Source organism: Pristiophorus japonicus, chromosome 5, assembly GCF_044704955.1.
Source record: "Pristiophorus japonicus isolate sPriJap1 chromosome 5, sPriJap1.hap1, whole genome shotgun sequence".
Classification (NCBI taxonomy): Eukaryota; Metazoa; Chordata; class Chondrichthyes; family Pristiophoridae; genus Pristiophorus; species Pristiophorus japonicus.
Window position 1 is genome coordinate 132,998,882 of NC_091981.1, and position 23,313 is coordinate 133,022,194.

The window sequence follows — 23,313 nt, forward strand, 5'->3', positions numbered from 1 at the left end:
GTACCTTGCTTAGTTAAACAGTACTCAGTTTGAACCTTTATTGCACACAACACTTACAAAGGCCTTTGACACTGTCAACTGTGAGGGACTATGGAGCATCCTCCTCCGTTTCGGTTGCCCCACAAAAGTTTGTCGCCATCCTCTGCTTACTCCACGACGACATGTAAGCCATGATCCTGACCGACAGATCCATCACAGACCCAATCCACATCCGGACGGAGGTCAAGCAGGACTGCGTCATCGCGCCAACCCTCTTCTCGATCTTCCTCGCTGCAATACTCCACCTCACAGTCCACAAGCTCCCCGCTGGAGTGGAACTAAACTACAGAACCAGTGGGAACCTGTTCAACCTTCGTCGTCTCCAGGCCAGATCCAATACCATTCCAACCTCTGTTGTCGAGCTATAATATGCGGATGACGCTTGCATCTATGCACATTCAGAGACTGAACTCCAAGTCATAGTCAACATCTTCAGTGAGGCATATGGATGTTTAGTGTAAGGCCCATGCTTTCATAAGACAAAGGTCCTCCACCAACCTGACCTCGCCATACAGCACTGCCCCCAGTCATCAAGATCCACAGCGCAGCCCTGGACAACATGGATCACTTTCCAAAGCTCGGGAGCCTATTATCAGCAAGGGCAGACATCGACGATGAGGTTCAACACTGTCTCCAATGCGCCAGCGCAGCCTTCGGCCACCTGAGAAAGAGAGTGTTCAAAGATCAGGCCCTCAAATCTGACACCAAGCTAATGGTCGACAGGGCTATAGTGATATCCGCCCTCCTGTATGGTTCAGAGACGTTGACCATGTCCAGTAGACCCCTCAAATCGCTGGAGAAATACCACCAATGATGTTTCCACAAAATCCTGCAAATCCCCTGGGAGGACAGATGCACCAATGTTAGCGTCCTCGATCAGGTCAACATCCCCAGTATCGAAGCACTGACCACACTTGACCAGCTCCATTGGGCGAGCCACATTGTTCGCATGCCTGACACAAGACTCCCAAAGCAAGTGCTCTACTCAGAACTCCTACATGGCAAGCGAGCCCCAGGTGGGCAGAGGAAACATTTCAAGAACACCCTCAAAGCCTCCGTGATAAAATGCAACATCCCCACCGACACCTGGAAGTCCCTGGCCAAAGACCGCCCTAAGTGGAGGAAGAGCATCCGGGAGGGCGCTGAGCACCTTGAGTCTCATCGCCGAGAGCACAGGCAGCGGAAGGAGTGTGTGGCAAACCAGTCTTCCCACCCATCCTTTCCTTCAGAAGGATGAGGGGTGATCTTATAGAAACATTCAAAATAATCAAAGGAATATACAAGATAGAGGCAGAGCGGTTGTTTCCACTGGTCAGGGAGACTAGAACTAGGGGGCACAGCCTCAAAATACAGGGGAGCCAATTTAAAACCGAGTTGAGAAGGAATTTCTTCTCCCAGAGGGTTGTATTCAAATCACAGATAGATAGATTTTTAACCAATAAGGGAATTAAGGGTTATGGGGAGCGGGCAGATAAGTGGAGCTGAGTCTACAGCCAGATCAGGCATGATCTTGTTGGGTGGCGGAGCAGGCTCGAGGGGCTAGATGTTCTTGTGTTCTTATTAATGTTGGGGAAGTCCAGAACCAGGGGTCACAGTCTAAGGATAAGGGGTAAGCCATTTAGGACCAAGATGAGGAGAAACTTCTTCACCCAGAGAGTGGTGAACCTGTGGAATTCTTTACTACAGATAGTTGTTGAGGCCAATTCACTAAATATATTCAAAAAGGAGTTAGATGTAGTCCTTCCTACTGGGGGGATCAAGGGGTATGGCGAGAAAGCAGGAAGGGGGTACTGAAGTTGCATGTTCAGCCATGAACTCATTGAATGGCGGTGCAGGCTTGAAGGGCCGAATGGTCTACTCCTACACCTATTTTCTATGTTTCTATTTTTTTTCAACGACTGTCTGTTCCACCTGTGACAGAGACTGTATTGGACTGTTCAGTCACCTAAGAACTCAGTTTTAGAGTGGAAGCAAGTCTTCCTCGATTTTGAGGGACTGCCTATGATGATGGCATGAGGGTGTATGTGTGTGTGTGAGAAGAGCGTGACCTGTGCTCATGTGCCCAGTCACACCGCAGCCGAACCTGCACCGTTTGAAGATCGACCGATAGTTACAATAGGATATCTAACAACACAAGGCTATCTATTTATTTACAATTTATCAATTTACAAATTTACAAGTCATGTTGAGCTAAGAAGAGGTGGTGGAGGACAACCAGGGCCTGTATATTTAGGCTTCATTCTGTTGGTGACAGCAGCAGTTCATCAGGCAGTTCTTCCACCAGCTGAGCCACTGTGCAGGTCTTGCTGTGTTGTGTGGGTCCAGAATGGCAATGCTGCGCAGAACCGAAGATTTCACATCCTCGTGAGGAACAGCCCGCCAAGGATCTCCAAGACCTGGTTGCCAAATTCACTGCCTCATCGGTGGAGTGGATGAGAACAGCGGCTGTATTGGAACAGCTGGGGTGTTGATGAGTCAGTCCTTTTGAAGACCATGAGTTACCCTGCTGATCAGGGGGCAAATATTTAGAAATGACCTCTCTGATTTGATAGCATAATTGAAAGAGGACTGAAATGTTAGGTAACTATTCTCTGACTCTTTCTTTCTGTGGTATATTCTCTACGCCATCACAAACACACACTTACAAAATAGCTTCAACTCTGGAACTTGTCAGGTGACCTGTCACCCGATGCCTTGTATTTACAGCAATGCCTGCATTACCACCGCTGTCTACTAGGTAGAGCAGTAAGTAGATGGAGCCATATATTACACTTCTCCATCTTTAATGAAGAAGTAATTATCATAAAATAATTATCATACATAACTTGCATGGTTGTACATAACAAAAGATATGGGGCTCAATTTTCCCCAAAGCTTTTTTTTGGCCTACTTGAAGAGTGATGCAGTTTTTTTGGGCCCAAGTACGCCAAAATAAAGTTCTAAGTTTTCCCTGTTGGATTTCTTCATTTTGACGCAGCCTAACCTTACCTTTAGTTTTAGGGGTAAAACCTTGATCTGCGCCAAAAAGATTGGGTTCCCATGGTAACCAGGGACACAATGTGAGCTGAGGCTGGAAAGTGAAACATACCGCCAGCTCGCAACACATTAAATTACATTGCCTCAACTTAAAAACACATTAAAATATATTGCAGCAATTTACCTCCAATTGTTAAAGTCCCTCGCCGCCCACCCCCCTCCCGATGCCAGTGCCGATGAACATCTGTATCCCAGGTTGAAGGGCCTCCTGGTCTGTCTCCCCTGCCTGCCCTGAGCCACGATCGCCTTGTGGGTCCTGCTTCCCTGCACCTAACCCTGGCCAAAGTTGTAACTAACTGAGTTATGCTAGTGCAAATTGATTGGGGAAACTATTTTTTTAACAGGCCCAAAAAAAAGCCTGCTCCAAAAAGAGGGCGGAAATCACTGGGGAAAATTGAGCCCGTGGATGTATTTTGCCATATTTACAAATCAAACTTAACCACTTGTTTTCTGTTTCGAAAGGGATACCTTTGCTCTCGAACAGAAATTCCCAAACATGGTGTCGAACTTGGACTCATTCTAGACTCAGTCTGAGGAGAGTTTTCCTTCAAGGGAAACCTTTGATCTACATTTTGAACTCTCTGGAACTTCAGACTGTTTGTCTGCCTGACTCGGACTCTGACTTAAATTCAGACTTTCTCTTGGACTTGTTTCTAGTACATCTGATGATGTAACATTTGCGCTGGTAATTTACTTGCAAGAAAACTATCTGATGAATCAGAAATCCTTCCACATCTGTAGGTAAAATGTGAACAAACCTAATCTTTCCATGATCTAATATCTTGACCAAATATGTGCGAGGTCCACATATCTTCACTACTCTTCCTAGTAACCACTTTAACCATTTATGATGATGGTTCTCCACTCTCACCTTCTGATTAATTTCACAATTCTCTCTTTTACTCTGCCTCTATCATGATTCTCTTTCTGTCTTAATTGTTTCACTTCTACTGACTGTGCCAGGTATTGGCTTTAACAATGAGAACCTGATTCGTGGCTGTCATTTGAGAAACAACACTGCTGGTGTTCTACCAGTAGTTATATAAGGAGTATTACAATAAATAATTAGGAAATTTGCCAATTTGTGGTCCAAAGGCAACCGTCGCTTCTTTGGATTTGGATCAAACATTTGTTTGAGGGTACATTTTACAATTTATACTGTGCGCTCTGCTGAACCATTTGAAGCCGGGCGGTATGGTGGAACCTTTGTATGTTTCTCACCATTTTTACTTGTGAACTATGCTAATTCTTCTTAATGGGCCACAATTTTTTAAAAAATTTTTTTAATCAGAAATAATCTCTTCTGGGCGGCTATATGAAGAAAATAATCTTCGCAACAAATGGTCTAGTGTTTTACTAGTTGTTGTTTTCCGCATCAGAAACTCCTCTACCTACTTCGAATGGCTATCAAACCAAATGAACAATTGCTGCCCTTCAAGCTCAGCAAAATCTATATATAACCTATGCTATTTCCTGGGAGGCCATTTCCATGGCTGTAATGGTACTGATGGTGGTTGTTTGCTTACCGATAGTCAGTGTACAATATGTCAAACGATGTACTCTATATCTTTATGTCGACCTGGCCACCATAAGTAACTGCGTGCAAAATTCTTGGTCAAGCACATTCCCAGATACTGGTCATAAGAACATAAGAACTAGGAACAGGAGTAGGCCATCTAGCCCCTCGAGCCTGCTCCACCATTCAAAAAGATCATGGCTGATCTGGCCATGGACTCAGCTCCACTTACCCGCCCGCTCCCCATAACCCTTAATTCCCTTTATAGGTTAAAAATCTATCTATCTGTGACTTGAATACATTCAATGAGCTAGCCTCAACTGCTTCCTTGGGCAGAGAATTCCACAGATTCACAACTCTCTGGGAGAAGAAATTCCTTCTCAACTCGGTTTTAAATTGGCTCCCCTGTATTTTGAGGCTGTGCCCCTTAGTTCTAGTCTCCCCGACCAGTAGAAACAACCTCTCTGCCTCTATCTTGTCTATCCCTTTCATTATTTTAAATGTTTCTATAAGATCACCCCTCATCCTTCTGAACTCCAATGAGTAAAGACCCAGTCTACTGAATCTATCATCATAAGGTAACCCCCTCATCTCCAGAATCAACCTAGTGAATCGTCTCTGTACCCCCTCCAAAGCCAGTATATCCTTCCTTAAATAAGGCGACCAAAACTGCACGCAGTACTCCAGGTGCGGCCTCACCAATACCCTATACAGTTGCAGAAGGACCTGCCTGCTTTTGTACACCATCCCTTTCGCAATGAAGGCCAACATTCCATTCGCCTTCCTGATTACCTGCTGCATCTGCAAACTAACTTTTTGCGATTCATGCACAAGGACCCCCAGGTCCCTCTGCACCGCAGCATGTTATAATTTCTCCCCATTCAAATAGTATTCCCTTTTTTTGTTTTTTTTCCCAAGGTGGATGACTTCACACTTTCCGACATTACAGATCAGCCATGATATTGAATGGCGGAGCAGGCTTGAGGGGCTAGATGGCCTACTCCTGTTCTTAATTCTTATGTATTCCATCTGCCAAACCTTAGCCCATTCGCTTAAACTATCTAAATCTCGTTGCAGCCTCTCTGTGTCCTCTACACAACCTGCTTTCCCACTAATCTTTGTGTCATCTGCAAATTTTGTTACACTACACTCTGTCCCCTCTTCCAGGTCATCTATGTATATTGTAAACAGTTGTGGTCCCAGCACCGATCCCTGTGGCACACCACTAACCACTGATTTCCAACCTGAAAAGGACCCATTTATCCCGACTCTCTGCTTTCTGTTCGCCAGCCAATTGTCTATCCATGCTAATACATTTCCACTGACCCCGCGTACCTTTATCTTCTGCAGTAACCTTTTGTGTGGCACCTTATCGAATGCCTTTTGAAAATCTAAATACACCACATCCATCAGTACACCTCTATCCACCCTGCTCGTTATATCCTCAAAGAATTCCAGTAAATTAGTTAAACATGATTTCCCCTTCATGAATTCATGCTGCGTCTGCTTGATTGCACTATTCCTATCTAGATGTCCCGCTATTTCTTCCTCAATGATATTTTCAAGCATTTTCCACACTACAGATGTTAAACTAACCGACCTATAGTTACCTGCCTTTTGTCTGCCCCCTTTTTGAAACAGAGGCGTTACATTAGCTGCTTTCCAATCCGCTGCTATCTTCCCAGAGTCCAGAGAATTTTGGTCATGAAGATTTCCTAATTGTTTGGACCTGAATTTATTTGGTATAACCACTCTTGCACCCCACATGATCCAATCTTTATTGACTGATAATTCATTCCGAAGAATATCTTTGTCTGCAAATGGCTTGCCAAACCAGGTAACAATGTAATCATACACCTTTGACATAACTGGGTCACGTTTGGTCGCTCTACCAATCGCTTCAGCTGTGACTCGCAGTTCATCAATGTATGAAAAATAGGGAAGAAGTGTTCTAACGGGTGTAACATGATGGGGAAAGCAATCTAGACATAGCATCAGCATTACTGTGATCAGCTGATCGTCTGTATTCAATATCATATATATATACTGACAAAATCAAAGACCATCTCTGCATTCGAGCTGCAGCTAATGTTGGAACTGGGGACTATGGATGGAGGATTGCTGTCAGGGACTTATAGTACGTAATGATGGTAACCTACAACCATACAAGTATTTGTGGAATTTCTTGACTCCAAAAATTAATGCCAAAGCTTCCCTTTCGATCTGCACATAATTACGCTGAAAGTGCGTGAAGCAAAAGCAATTGGTCTCTCCTCCCCACTATGTGGCGCATGAAAGATCACTGCCCCAACTCCATACGGGGAGGCGTCAAATGCTAGCTTGATGTCCTTAGATACATCATAGTGAACAAACATGATGCTCTCTACCAACTGGTTTTATACTCCTTGAATATGTCGCCTTTCCTGACCACTTCCAATGGACCTGTTTTTTCGACAGTTCATGCAGTGGATGTAACACTGTAGCCAAATTTGGTAGGAACTTCCCAAAATAGTTCAAAAGACCCAAAAATGATCGAAGTTCAGTGACATTCTTGGGATTGGGTGCATTTCTAATTGCATCCAGCTTTCCCTTGGTTGGATGTAAACCATCTTTGTCTACTCTGTGCCCTCAGTACTCCACTGAGTTTTGAAATAATTCACACTTGTGAGCAGTCACTCATACTTTGTGCTTCTCTAGCTGTTTGAGCACTCCATTCAATACATTATTATGGATTTGTTTGATCGGTGCCAAAATTAGTATGTTATCTAAATATCATATTACCCCTTCAATGCCTTGCAAAATCTTGTTCATAACCCCTTGGAATATGGCGGGGCAGAAGACACTCCAAATGGTAGCCTATTAAATTGAAATAGGCCTCGATGAGTATTTATAGTCAAGCATGACTTGGACTCCTCATCTAGTTCAAGTTGTAAGTAGGCATTCGTAAGATCTAACTTTGAGAAGATCTGACCACCTGTCAGCATTGTAAACAAATCTTCTACATTTGGCAATGTATTGGGGAGGTTACCCTCTAGAACCTGGTTTACGGTTGCTTTATAATCACCACACAACCTTACCTTACCATCTGACTTAGTCTACACCCATTGTTGTTGTACCTAATTACATCAATCTATCTTAGAGATAATGTTCTCAGTCTCTAGTCTTTTGAGGTCTTGCTCAATTTTTTCTGAGTGCTTATGGTACAGGATGTGGCTTGCAGTAAACTATTCTGTACTCTGACACTCGCTTTGAAGCCTTGGATCGGACTGCCTGTTTTGCAGAACACATTTGAATACTTCTTGATGACATCATACTTTGATGCAAATTTCGTTTCAACATGAAAAATCTCATTCCAATCCAGGTTCTGTGATCTCAATCAATTTCTACCTCGTAAGGCAGGCTTTTCTCCTGCAACTACCAAGAGAGGCAAGCTCTGAAATTGATCCGTTTATTTCCCTGTTATGGTGGTACGTCTTACCATAGGGATTTGCTCTCCTGAGTAGTCTCGCACTCTATCTTTGACTTTTCAGTGGAAAATCACTCAACTTGTCGAGATGTAGTGATTCTGGTATACACTCAAATGTACCAGTGTCAACTTCCATGGGTATCCTGGTTCCTGTAATATCTACTTGGATGACGATACGTTTCGAATCACCGTTCGATACCCTCGTATTCCTAATGACATGTATCTCTTCCTGGATTGCTTTTCTTCCATGCTATGTAGTCTCTGGGGATTTCTACTTATCGCCTTGAAAGTTGGGTTACTCTTCAGTCAGCATGCCTTTGCAAAATGTCCAGTTTTCTTGCTGAAGAAACACTCTGCCTTCACATATGGACAACTTTGAGCAATATGTTGTCCCAGGTACCGATAGCACAAATTCAATGCTCTGTTACCATTGCCAGTTGCTGAGGCATTGGGGCCCAACTCCCTTTGACTTTTAACCTGCAGATGTTTCACCTCAGTTGTCTGACAACTGCAAATGGCAGAAATTCTCGGGAGTCTTGGTCGGCCATATCCATTGACATATCTGTCTGACAAGCTAAATCAAAAGTAAAGTTCGGGGTTGTCAACAACTTTCTTCTGATTGCTTCATTTTTTATCCCACCAGCAAAGCGGCCACGCAATGCTCGGTCCTGAAAGTTTCCGAAATCATCATCATCATCATCATAGGCAGTCCCTCAGAATCGAGAAGGACTTGCTTCCACTCCCTAAGTGAGTTCTTTGATGGCTGAACAGTCTGATATGGGAGCCACAGACCCTGTTACAGGTGGGACAGACATTTGTTGGTGGAAGGGGTCGGTAGGGCTGGTTTGCTGCGCACTCCTTCTGCAGCCTGAACCTGGTCTCTTCATGCTCCTTGCGTTGAGACTCAAAGAGCTCAATGCCCTCACAGATGGACTTTCTCCACTTTGGGCGGTCTGCGACCAGGATCTCCCAGTGTCAGTGATGATGTCGCACTTTACCAGGGAGGCTTTGAAGGTGTCCTTATAACATTTCCGCTGTCCTCCTTTGGCTCGTTTACCACGAAGGAGCTCCGCATAAAGCATTTGCATAGGGAGTCTCATATCTGGCATGCGGACTATGTGGCTTGCCCAGTGAAGCTGATCGAGTGTGGTCAGTGCTTCAATACTGGGGATGTTAGGCCAGTCAAGGATACTGATGTTGATGTGCCTGTCCTCCCAGGAGATTTGCAGGATCTTGCGGAAACATCGTTGGTGATATGTCGCCAGTGACTTGCGGTGCCTTCTGTATATCGTCCATGTCTCAGACCCATACAGGAGGGCAGGTATTACTACAGCCCTGTAGACCATGAGTTTGGTGGTAGATTTGAGGGCCTGGTCTTCAAACACTCTTTTCCGTGGGCGGCCGAAGGCTGCGCTGGTGCACTGGCCATGACAGTGAATGGATAGCTTTTTTAAAGCTACAATGTACTCACTGATACTTTTGACAATTAATTTATCTTGTGTTCCAAAACGATAACTTTCAGCAATTTCCAGGGTCTCTGGATGGTAATGCTGTAGAATCTCCATAAGTGATGTGGCTTTTGGCTTGATGGGAACAAACCCATCTTTCAGAGTTTCATACACCTCGGACCCTGCTTCAGTCTGGAAAATAGCCCATTTTCTTTCGAACACCACCCAGTTACAGTTTACATCATTGGGGACTTTGATACTATTTGCAGTGAGAAACATTTCTAGGTGCTCCACATGTGCTTTGAAAGTCTCTCAGTATGTGTTGAATCTCACCCAAGTGTCCTATTATTCCCATAGACACGGCCATCCGGACTCTTCAGTTCAGCCAAGTGTGCTTGTAATTTACCTTGGATTTTTAGCTATGCTGCAAAATGAAGGACCTCCAAGTCTCTCTGTTAGTTGGTTGGAACATCCACCAATAAAGATTTCAGCTAGGGTATCCAGAAATCTGATCCTATGTCGCTAACATGGTATATTCTCGATAACATCACATAAACACACTTACAAGATGTCTTCAACTCAGGAACTTGTCAGGTTTTATTGTATTTACATCAATGGCTGCATTACCACAGTAGTCCACCAGGTAGAGCAGTAGTTCACTAGATGGAGTTATATACACTTTTCAGTACCTCTAACTGCTTCGTTTGCTGATCCAGACTGATGCCTTCATATGGCAAATGAATGGCCAAGATTGTGTACGAAGTATCCAGGGCCATCTGTTGAACAGAATGCAAACTATCTGCACAAGGCGGTGTCACCATCTGAATGGAGATTTTAACGCTAGGTGGCAGTTGCCGCCACCACCACGAAATTCAGTTCTGCAGCCTGAAGAGGGGATTGCAGCATTAAATCAAGCGTTGCACGCTACTCGGGAGGCGGTAAATGGCGATAAGTGGGGCGGCCAGGTAGTAATCATCATTTGTAACTGTGCCACAGATATACTGCCGCCACCTGGATTCAATTGAGGCAATAATTTGGTGCAGCACCGCCTCATGTGTATCTTCCCTTCCTACGGACTCACTCACAGGGTGAAGATGGCAGGTGCAGCACCAGCTCACCAGCGCTCACACTTCTCCACTGCCGTTGATGCATTGCTTGATGCCCTGGAGAGGTGTTGGGAATTACTCAGGATGGAGGCTGGAAGGAGGCCACAGCCCCTAATATTTCGAAGGCTCTGGCTGGAAGTCGCTGAAATAGTGTCAGCGAGTGACACGGTGCCCAGGACAGCGACCCAATGTCGCAAGAAGTGGAATGACATGACATGAGGGTGAATATCTTTAACATTAACCTGAGCATGCCATGCTCTGAACTCGATGTGCAGTCTCTCCTCAACATGAATGTGTCTGACTCCATGCGCTACGTGGGTTAGGCCAGATACAAGGTTCGCATTTGCAGCCTCACACACTCCAAGGGCCCGCATGCACTGTTAACCTTCCTACTCTGTTGTGGAGACCAGCCCCTCATCTTGTAATCTCCTCAGTTCTCATGTGCGCCTGGAAGATGCTATCCTTACCGTTACTGTTAGGTCCTCACCCCCTCATTCAAACATTTCGACAACTTTTTGCAGCAAATCGAATTTACATTAACCTTTAAAGACTCTTATACACGAACATGTTCTGAACTATGTAAGGCACTTCGGACAGACGGATAGAAGGGCACTAACACTGATCTCTTTAATCTTGCAGGTCAAGCTGGAACACAATAGAAGAGAGCTGATGCAGAGGGGACCCAGAGCTGCAACCCCTAACTGCGGTGGAGGAACGCGTCTCGGCCCTGATGGGCACACAAGTGGATCAGGCCAATCCTCCTCGGGACAGTGACAATATGTTGAGTTCCTTTGCAGCCTCTAGTAGGCCACATAGCCCTGACACCACAATCCTTCACCACTTTCCATGAGGCTGGCATTTCCGAATGCTTTTCCCATTCTTGGCCACCTCCCCTGCAGGTAACCGCTGTGTCTATAGTGTACTTATGAATGACTCCACAAGGCAATGTGTTGTACTTGAACTGTAGTGACCTTGGTCCTTTATTCCAAACTTCGGAGTACCGTGCAAGTATGGTGTGCAGCCTTTTATACAGGGCCCTGCCACCGGGGCAGGAAACCCCCGGTCTCCACCAGTTGCACCCTCTAGTGGTGCCAGCATGTATGTATACGGTGTGAACCTTATTGATAGTGCATCAAGTAAACAAGTCACAATCTTAAACAATCTCATAGTGACTATACATAGAGTACATCCATATTCAACACATGCAACATCTATCTCCTCCAAGTCCTTTGTGCCAATTACCTTTGCACTATGTGCTCTGGCTTAGCTCTCCCCAGACTTAAGTGCCAATAGCCCTTGCACCTTGGCTGTGCTTTGGCTTGGCTCTTTCCCTGTTAACCCCCAAGTCCTTTTGCCACAACGTTGGGTAGTGGTTATCAGATTGGATGGTTCGATAACGCAGTGCAGGTTCCAGTGGGTTCTGGGTGTGATCCATGTGTGTGTCCATGGCTACATACATCCATTTCACCCACCCCCAGCGAGATCATGCAGCTGGCCCATTACATTAACATACAGGATCAGATACAGTGCAATTACAAAGAAAGGAAGAAAACATTTTTTTTTCAGTTTGTATTGTGGCACCTAGGTTCAGTGACTTACATTCATTACGTTTTACGGTCGTGTGCCAGGATTGCGTAGATTGCATTCATGGTTTAGTCATGATTAGTACTGAGGTAACAGTACAGATATGCGAGGACGCAGGTTCCAGAGCAACCGGACGGAGTCCTAGTCGTCTGATGGCGGCGCTGTGCCCCCTGCTACCAGGGGGAGCTCGGTTCACTCACTGAGCCAGGACTCCAGGCCTTTGCTGTTGCTTAGTTGTGGGCAGAGCCACAGATGTGTGTGGCCTCCTTGTCCTCCTTTGAGGGCTGCAGAGTCTTCTGCCTGCTCTCTCATGGTGTTGGGAACCTGGCTGTTCCAGGTCCCATTGGGGAACTCTGTTCTGACATTTCGCTCCCGGACATGGCCGAGGTAGTGACTGGGTCTGGGGACTGTGCTATCTCTACCCGGGTGGTGGGCAACGGCAGCCGACTGCGCGTATTGGCGCCATTTTCATTTCCAGGTCCGTGGCGAATGGTGCCATCGGGTGCCTGCAACGTGGGATAGACCTGGGGCAGGTTATCAGGCTCAGCGTCTTTACCCTCCAGAATTCACTTGCTTGCTGCTCTTGGGGACACTCTATTCCTGACATCTTGCAACAACATTTGGTTCTTTACATTAGGACTTCTCCCGATATCTCGCAACAACATTTTCTTCACAATCTTAATCGTTTTGTTACATTGATTGCCATGCGTACAATGTCTCTAAGTTCAGTTGGTTGTAGGTCTCCTTTAAGAGAACCTTGCTGGCTTTACCCCAATCAGATCCATTGTTGGACCCCACATATTGGTCTCTCAGCGTTGCACCTCTTGATGTAGCCGCGGCCATCTTTTTCTTTTCAGCCACGCTGCTCCTCACTGCAGCAGGAACGCCATCTTGCCTTGGTCATCGAGGTCGACTGCCTTGATCCTTCTCTCCCGCGATTCTGCCACCAATGCTGGAAGGGTACCTGTGAATTCAATCTTCCTTCCCAGAAGTCCTGTCACTGGAGCTGGGAAGGTATTTTTTAGGTCGTTCTGGTCGGATCATTGCCACGCAGTCGTGATGGATGGTCTGTGCCTCAGGTGCTGCGCTGGTCTGTTCTCTGGTGTCTGGCCCAAGCGAAGGTGAGGTTTTACTCTGCCTCTGAGCACGGGGGACATCGATTCCTGGAATGAAGAGGTCTTCCCATTTCCACTGGATCTTCCCCATCCACCTTCTTCTGAGTAGCATTGGGCCATCACCTGCAACAATCCACATAGGTAACTTATGCACCACGCCATTATGGATTACACTTACATCTGCACTACCAAGGACTGGGATCGATTCCTTGGTGTAAGTGCACAACTTTTCTTGTACTGGAACCAGCTCGGGTCGTTTTTCGTTCCACAGCCTCTCGAAGGCATCCTGGCTCATCGCTGACTGGCTCGCTCTCGTATCCATTTCCATGAAGACTGGAATGCCGTTTGTCCTCCAGTGAAGATGGAAGTCGAGATAATCGGTGGTGCAGGTATACACTCGATACACTACTTCTTGGGGCTGAGCTGCCTCTCTGGCCCAATCATCATACTCTCCGCTGGATTCAAAGTCATCTACCGACGGCGAGTCGTATTTCTTTTACACATGCGCTGGAGGTGGCCCTTCATGTTACAGGCTTTGCATACATACTCTGCAAATTGACACTGGTGAGCCCTATGGTTTCCTCCACCACGCCAGCATAGTGCTACTCGATTAGCACCCCCCGGCGGACTCTGAGTTCTGGAATCCTGAGGTCTGTGCTCTCTGCCTTGGGCAGAGCCACATTCTACAGTCTTGCCTGTGAAAGGCACCATTCTGTGTACAGTACTTGCTGGGTTTAAGTCCAAAGGCTGAATGATTTGCTTGATGCTGAAGGTCATGAATGCCTGACTGATGCCGATGGCTTTCTGCAGGTTGATTCTGGTGTCGGCAGATAATAGCTTGTGAAGGAGGCCCTCGTGGCCAATTCTTATAATGAAGATGTCTCGCAATGCTTCATTGAGGTGTGTGCCAAAATCACACGGTGCCGCAAGTCTCCTGAGGTTGGCAGCATATTTTGCAATCTCCTGGCCCTCAGGTCTGCGGTGCATGTAGAATCTGTGCCTGGCCGTGAGGATGCTCTCCTATGGTTTAAAGTTGATCACAAATTAGTTCAGTCAGCTCATCGTATGTCTTATCCTTGGCCTTCGTGGGTGCCAGCAAGTCCCTGACGAGGCGGTAGACCTCGGGCCCATAACTGGTCAGCAGTATAGCCTTGCGCTTCTCCGCCAAGGTGTCCGTCTCCCCTGCCGGGTCGTTTGCCATGAAATATTGCTCAAGCCTTTCCGTAAAGTCATCCCAATCATCACCCTCTGCAAAGTCTTTTAGTGTGCTAAAGGTAGCCATGATCGTGTGAAAGTCCTTATTCTCATCGCCAGTTGTTATATCTATAGTGTACTTACGAATGTCTCCACAAGGCAATGTGTTGTACTTGAACTGTGGTGACCTTGGTCCTTTATTCCAAACTCCAGAGTGCCGTGCAAGCATGGTGTGCAGCCTTTTATACAGGGCCCTGCCACCGGGGCAGGAAACCCCCGGTCTCCACCAGTTGCACCCTCTAGTGGTGCCAGCATATATGTACATGGTGTGAACCTTATTGACAGTACATCAGGTAAACAAGTCACAATCTTATACAATCTCACAGTGACTACACATAGAGTCCACCCATAGTCAGCATATACAACAGTAACCACTCTTCTCTGGCTTTGTGCTTTCAGATGATGACTCAGACGGGCAGGGACCTGCACATCAGCCTTCCACTGCAGATGACGGTGGAGAGAACGAGGAAGCGGAGGACACCTCTCTGGATGTGACAGAGGATCCAGCAGCCTCAGAGAGCAGCACCAACAAAATTTTGGTGGATGACGTGGTCGGGGAGATGGAGGCTGGTGATGCTCCGGGACCCAGTGACCTGCAGCAAAACCACAGGGGAGGGAAAACCAGGGGGCCAGCTCCCTGGAGGGTGAGTGTGCACCTGAGTGATGCTCAGCAGCACTCTGATGATGAGACCGAATTAGAGGATGTCGCAAGACAGTCATTGCGGATGCACAGCGATCTGCTGGGTGCATTGGCAAGGGTGCCCAAGAGTATTGATGCACAAGCTGTGAGGATGGAGGAGTCCACCTCAACTGTTCTTCATGCCTCTCAGCAGTCCATCAAACCCATCCTTAGTAGATACCAACGGATGTTGGATGCATCAAGTAACCATGCGGTCCCAGACATGGTGGTATGGGCTATGGTTGATTGGCAGTAGCTATCGAGCACCAGGCCGATGCTATGGTAGGCCTGTAGACTGTCATGTTATCAGTGCGTGGTGGGATCATTCAGCTCTGTGGTGTGCTAAAGTCGGAGTCTGCCCTGATGCAGAGCCAACTTGATGCCACATACGCACTGACCGCTCTATCGTGTCTGGGGCCCCATCAGTTGCACGGGGAACTAACGTTGGTGAAGCAGGGCAGCAGTTTGCACTCACCCAGATTGCTCCAGATGCTGAGGCTCTGCCCCGGGGTGTAGCACTGTGTCGAGCCTGTTGGAACGTGATGTCCTCTCTCAGGATGACATCATTCCACCCTTGCCCGTCGGTCTCTGCAACCCATCCACCACAGAGCGCCGCCACTCATGCTGAGATGATGCAGTTCGCAGCCGGGTCTTCTCGGGCCCGAGCTGGTGGGGAATGTCCTGCTAGGCCATCTGCTGTGGCAGTGGCTCCAACAGAGCAACCTTCTACAAGCCCCATTGTGGAGGAGCAATAGGCATAGAAGTGGGGGAGAAGGGAAGGGGTGGGAAAGCACTCAGAAAGACCCACGAAAGATGTGTTTGATAGTGGCCAGAGCTGGTGACCTTGCGCGAATATGAATTCATGTAAATAATTGCACTTTGATGAGCCACTAATAAATTGTGTGATAGTGGCCAGAGATGCTGTCTTTGTTTGAATATGAACTCATGTAAATAGTTGCATGTGGATATGGGTGAGAATGTTTCAGGGGGTCTTGTTTCCATTATTCTTTGCTGTGGATGATGGAATCCCTTTGTGCTTATTGACAGCACACAATGGTTTTGTTGTCAATAAAAATTATTTTAATTTGTCACATTCTTTTCTTGCCATTTGTATACACGGAGGATTGGAGGGTGGGGCGCGATGTCTTCAGCAGATCACCAGGTGAATAGGCTGGCCATTTGGCACATCTTGTATCATTCCCTGGAATCGATGCGCGATGAGTCCCTGATGAGCAGCCCTTGCAGCCACAACAGTGTCAAGGCTGCCTCCTCCTCGATTGAAGCTCCTCATCTTCCTCCTCGGCTGAAGCTCCTCGTCTTCCTCCTCGTCATCATCGTCATCCTGAGGTGGAGCTGCCATCCCTGCTGGTAATCTCTGGCCCCTCATGATGGCCATGTTGTGCAGCATACAGCACTTAACGGTGAAGATGGACACACTATCAGGTGAGTACTGAAATGCCCCTCCAGAGCTGTCAAGGCAGCGGAAATGCTGCTTCAGAACCCGGATAGTTTGCTCTATAATGGTCTTGGTTTCGATATGGCTGGTGTTGTAGCGCTGCTCAGCAGGTGTGGTGGGATTGTGGAGGGGTGTCATCAGCCGGATGGCGAGACCATATCCTCTGTTGCCAATGAGTCAGCCATGGCCTTGATGCGGTGGCTGGAACTGTCGTGGCACACTGCTCTCCCACAGGATGAAGGCATTGTGACAGCTGCCAGGATAGCGGGCATTTACAACGAGGATCATCTGCTTGTGATCGCAGACCAGCTGAACGTTGAGGGAGTGGTAGAACTTTTGATTGCGAAACACTTCTCCATTGTAAGGCGGGGCCCGCAATGCCACATGCGTACAATCAATGGCCCCCTGAACCATGGGGAAGCCCGCTATCCTGGCGAAGCCATGGGAATGCTCATCCAGGCTCTCCCTGGACATGCTGAAGCTTATGTAGTCCATTCGGCGGCTGTCGAGAGCATCAGTCACCTGGTAAATGCAGCAATATACTGCAAACTGCGAGATATTGCATACGTCGCCTACAGGAGACTGGAAGGAGCCAGTAGCATAGAAGATGAGGGCAACTGCCACTTTCACTGCCACTGACAGGGAGGACCTAGTGCCAGTGTTAGCTTCGAGGTCTGCCTGCAGGAGATGGCATAGCTACCGAGAAACTGCAGCCGCCTTATTTACTGCTCCTCAGACATATCAAGATGAGATTAATGCGCACGTTAAACCCTGTGTCTGTACGACCTCCTGCCCCAAGGTCTAATCCTTCTCCTCTGGCGTGAATCAAAATTGACCTGTAGTCGGCGCCTTTTGAAGTCTTCATCGCAGGAAAAAACAGAACCAAATTTCTCAGCTGGTGGCACCACCGCCTAACTCCGGCGCCCAGCCATTTACGCCCCGATGTCGCCTCTCCCAGGTGGTATCAACCGACGGTATCAACCCCTATATATCTCATATTGAGCTGCTTCCAGTGAAGCTTCACGGGCTTTAAGGTCAATTCGATGGCTCTCTCTCGTTCATGGTCATTTGTTGAAATGATCCAGGCTTCTACATGAATGATAATGGCTTCAAGTCCTTCGGGGGAGAGGTCCTGAAGCAATATTTGCAGGAAATCTGTGGTTTGGGCAAAAAGCATGGCCATCTCCATTGTACTACCATTTGTGTCCTCATCATCGTTCAGTTCTGGAGGTACCAAGCAGACAGTACTGGTCAGGCAGCTTTGAATCAATTGGCAGGTGTCGGTTTTGTTTGATTCACCATGTAGTTGCACGAGATGCGTGCTGACATTCATGACTAACTGTCAAACAGGAGTCTGCAGCAGCCTGGTAGCTCGGCCTCAATAAGATCTTGCACGTAGGTCAGCAGCACCCTGTTTCTAATCAAGTTGATGTGAAGTCTCCAGCGAAGGGAAATCGTGTTTGACAACTTTATTAGAGTGCGCAGGAAGGTGGCAGATGGAGTATAATGTAGGGAAATGTGAGGTTATTTACTTTGGTAGGAAGGAAACGGCTTTTATCGCCCTTCTTAGCACCCCAGAGGGGTGGCAATGGCGGCAGAAAGCACTTATGCCCAGACGGTACTGCTCCATGCTCCCGAATGCCCGGCACTGAATGAGCCAGCAGGGTGCTGGAAGCTGGTGTGCAATGCCTCTGGTTTCGACACCGGTTCAATATTTGGATCATGCCTGCCCCGTAGTGCGCTCTAGTGGGAATGCCCGTGAAAGCTGGCATTCCAAGCTGTACTGGCCGAAGTGATTGAAGAAAAGTCTACCTCAGGTAAGTGTGATTGTCTTTCTTATTTCTCTTTTTTCTATTTATGTTGGGGTCGCAGCAGAATTGGGAATGTTTTTGTTGGCTTTTTCAGGGGTTTTTTTCTCCACTGAAGCCTCTGTTAGGGTGCTCCTAGCTCGGCTGTTTAGATCGGGATTTTCAGTGGCTCAGCCGGCCTACTGCCCTAAAAGAGACGTGGAGTGCCTCCCATAGCACTGTGCTCCAAACTCGGGGCCCAGCTGGTGAATTTTGCAGCTGGAAACGCAAACCATTTCCTGGCGCAAAATTTATCGCTCCACCTGGATTAACTCCGCGACAGAGGCGCGATCAAATTTTCACCCCAATATTTTTTAAATAGTGAGAAACTTAAATGTTTGTGTTCAGAGAGATTTGGGTGTCCTTGTACAAGAAACACAGAGCTAGCATGCAGATACAGCAAGCAAAAAGGAAGGCAAATGGCATGTTGGCCTTTTTTGCAAGGGGGTTGGAGTACAGGGCCTTGGTGAGACCACACCTGGAGTACTGTGCATGCCTGGAGTACTGTGCACAATTTTGGTCTCCTTATCTAAGGAAGGATACACTTGCCTTGGAGGTGGTGCACCGGAGGTTTACTAGATTGATTCCTGGGATGAGAGGGTGGTCTTATGATGAGAGATTGTGTAGAATGGGCCTATACTCTCTGGAGTTTAAAAGAATGAGAGGTGATCTCATTGAAATATACAAGATTCTGAAGGGGTAGATTCTGAGAGGTTGTTTCCCCTGGCTGGAATGTCGAGAACTAGGGGGCAGTCTCAGGATAAGGCGTCGGCCGTTTAACATAGAAATGAGGAGGAATTTCTCCATTCAGAGGGTTGGGAATTTTGGTGATATTTTTCCAGCGACTTGAAGTGTCTACTGTACATGGTCCATGTCTCTGAGCCATACAGGGGGACGGGTATTACTACGGCCATGTCGACCATGAGTGTAGACCACATGCGATCAGCTCCGCTGGGCAGGCCACATAGTTCGCATGCCAGACACGAGACTCCCAAAGCAAGTGCTCTACTCAGAGCTCCTTCACGGCAAACGAGCCAAAGGTGGGCAGCGGAAACGTTACAAGGACATCCTCAAAGCCTCCTTGATAAAGTGTGACATCCCCACTGACACCTGGGAATCCCTGGCCAAAGATTGCCCTAAGGGAGGAAGTGCATCCAGGAGTCTCATCGCCAAGAGCATGCAGAAATCAAGCGCAGGCAGCGGAAAGAGTGTGCGGCAAACTAGTCTCACCCACCCCTTCCCTCAACGACTATCTGTCCCACCTGTGACAAAGTCTGTGGCTCTCTTATTGGACTGTTCAGCCAGCAAAGAACTCACTAAGAGTGGAAACAAGTCTTCCTCGATTTCTGAGGGACTGCCTGTGATGATGATGTGAATCTTTGGAATTCTCTGTCCCAGAGGGTTGTGGATGCTGAGTCAGAATATATTCAAGGCTGAGATAGATAGATTTTTGGAGTCTATGGGAATCGAGGGATATGGAGAATGTGCAGGAGAGTGGAGTTGAGGTCGACGATCAACCATGATCTTATTGAATGGTGGAGCAGGCTCGAGGGGCCATCTGGCCTACTTCTGCTCCTATTTATGTTCTTATGTTCTTATGTTTTATGTATAGGGATCTGACTATCTGAGTCATGGTCTGTATTCGGCTGAGCTTTCGAGTCCGATCCCTGGATTCAGCCCTTATCCCATGTCCACTTTTAATTGAGTGACTAACAGCTGGCAGAATGTGGCTCTTAATTGTGAACAGCACTTCATCAGGTGCGCAGACTGCCATGTTCCCATAGCACAGGACGTGTGCCCCCTCTCTCTCTCCACACTCTCACTGTGCTGCACACTCAGTAGCATTTGGTAAAGCTCTTCTTTTATGTTCTTCATGTGGGCCTGGCGGAGCTCTGATGCAAAACCTTTATATTAAAAAGCCCTTTTCTTGTTGGGAATAATGGTTGGTGTTGTGTTCTTTTAACAATTTATCAGCGAGCTGAAATGTCCATTCCTTGTCCGCAATCATATTTAAACTTGGGCACAAGACTACCAACAATTTCGTCTCCCATTCCGATTGGGACAGAAATTCTTCGGAATGTTTTCGTTAATGTTCAACTAATGGTGCTAGCTCCTCTTGCCACATGTTGAAGGTTGAATTAAATGGACTCCCGGTGTCAATGGAGCTGGACACTGGCACGAGCCAGTCCATAATGAGCAAAAAGACTTTCGATAAATTGTGGTGCACAAAGGGCTCAAGGCCAGACCTGATTCCCATTCGTACTAAACTGAGAAAATAAACAAAGGAACTGATTCCCGTAATCGGCAGTGTTACTGTAAAGGTCTCCTACGATGGAACAGTGCACAAATTACCACTCTGAGTGGTACCGGGCGATGGCCCCACGCTGTTCGGCAGGAGCTGGCTGGGAAAGATACGCTAGAACTGGGACAACATCCCAGCGCTCTCGTCCGTCAACGACACTTCATGTGCCCAGGTCTTACCCAGTTCGAACAGTGAGGGAAACTTGTTTATCGGGAAGTTCCAAAGAGCAAAAGTGCAGATCCATTTGATTCTGGGGGCGCGACCCATCCATCACAAGAAGAGAGTGATACCGTACATGAGAGAGAGGGTGGAGATCGAGCTGGACCGGCTGCAACGAGAGGGCATCATTTCGCTGATCGAATTCAACGAGCGGACCAGTCCGATTGTTCAAGTCCTCAAGGAAGATGGCACTGACAGAATCTGTGGTGATTGATAGTTACTTTGTAATTGTTTCTCACAGCAGGATCAATACCCGCTACCAAAGAAAGATGACCTTTTTGTGATACTGGCGGGAGAAAATACGTTCATGAAGCTGGACTTGACTTCGGCCTACATGACACAGGAGTTGGAGGAATCAGCGAAGGGCCTCACCTGCATCAACATGCACAAAGGTCTCTTCATTTATAACAGATGCCCATTTGGGATTCGATCAGCCGCGACGATATTCCAGAGGAACATGGAAAGCTTGCTGAAGTTGGTCCCGCGCACCGTGGTCTTCCAGGACGACATCTTGGTTACAGGTCGGGACACCTGCAGAACCTGGAGGAGGTTTTTAGTTGGCTTAATCGTGTGGGGGCTCAGGCTAAAATGCTCGAAGTGCGTTTTCCTGGCGCCTGAAATGGAGTTCCTCGAGCCTGCTCCGCCACTCAACAAGACCATGGCCGATCTGGCCGTGGACTCAGCTCCACTTACCCGCCCGCTCCCCGTAACCCTTAATTCCCTTATTGGTTAAAAATCTATCTATCTGTGACTTGAATACATTCAATGAGCTAGCCTCAACTGCTTCCTTGGGCAGAGAATTCCACAGATTCACAACCTTCTGGGAGAAGAAATTCCTTCTCAAATCGGTTTTAAATTGGCTCCCCCGTATTTTGAGGCTGTGCCCCCTAGTTCTATTCTACCCAACCAGTGGAAACAACCTCTCTGCCTCTATCTTGTCTATCCCTTTCATTATTTAAAATGTTTCTACAAGATCACCCCTCATCCTTTTGAACTCCAACGAGTAAAGACCCAGTCTACTCAATCTATCATCATAAGGTAACCCGCTCATCTCCGGAATCAACCTAGTGAATCGTCTCTGTACCCCCTCCAAAGCTAGTATATCCTTCCTTAAGTAAGGTGACCAAAACTGCATGTAGTACTCCAGGTGCGGCCTCACCAATACCCTATACAGGTGCAGAAGGACCTCCCTGCTTTTGTACTCCATTCCTCTCGCAATGAAGGCCAACATTTAATTTGCCTTCCTGATTACCTGCTGCACCTGCAAACTAACTTTTTTGGGATTCATGCACAAGGACCAATCGTGGAGCAGTGGAGGCGTGTCCTGCTCAGTTGGCTGAGTGAGCAGTGAGGAGAGGAGCTCCTGCTTTTGCTCCTGGCTGGGCCTGTGAATTAGCCCAGGAAGAGAAGGAAGGAAGGAAGGAAGGGGCTTCACCACCAACTTTCACCCAGAGGGAGAGGAGGAAGGCAGAAAACTTTTACCAACTTTTACCATTTCTGCAAAGAGTTGGAGAGAGGGGGAAAGACCAACAACAACATCCAGTGTGGAAGGAGGGAGACTCTACTTTTCTACAGGTGGGTGTATTGGTGCAGTCCCCAATAGACTTTGTTGTATCGGTGGGGGGAGGAAAGAAGACCACTGAGGGCCGGAACATCGCGGGGGGTGTGTGTGTGTGGTAGTGTGTGTGGGGGTCTTGCCTACAGCTAGGCCCTACACACAATTGAACCCCCCCCCCCCCCCATTGCCTAGCCTGGGATAGCTGGAGCTACCAGGCTGAAGATTTCTTTAACCACCTATTTAACATCGTTAGGAGTGTGTGCCTGGTGGCTCTAGCTGCCCCAGGTGAAGACATCTTCTCCCCTCACCCGAAGACCACCCCAAAGACTATTTTGTGTTTTGCCATCTGGGGATTGCACCCACCCACAGCTGCGAGGGGAGACCTGCCCTCGCAGTTCCCCCCCCCTTCCCACCCCCCTCTCTCTTTCTCTGTTACTCTCTGTTTCTCCCCTCTCTCTCTGAGAGCCCTTCCTCCCAAATTACAAAAAAACAAAAAATAACATAACTGAGCAGAGGGAGCAAGGCCCCTCCCCAATTGCCAACTAGGGGAGAGGTGTGCCTCATTAAGAGCTCCTCTGCTCAGTCTATATACGAGGCCAATTAAGACCTTTAAAGCCTGTGACTTTGGGGTGGGTGTAGCCCTTAAAGGGACCCCGTGAGGGCGACCCCATCCACGCCGGTGGCGGGG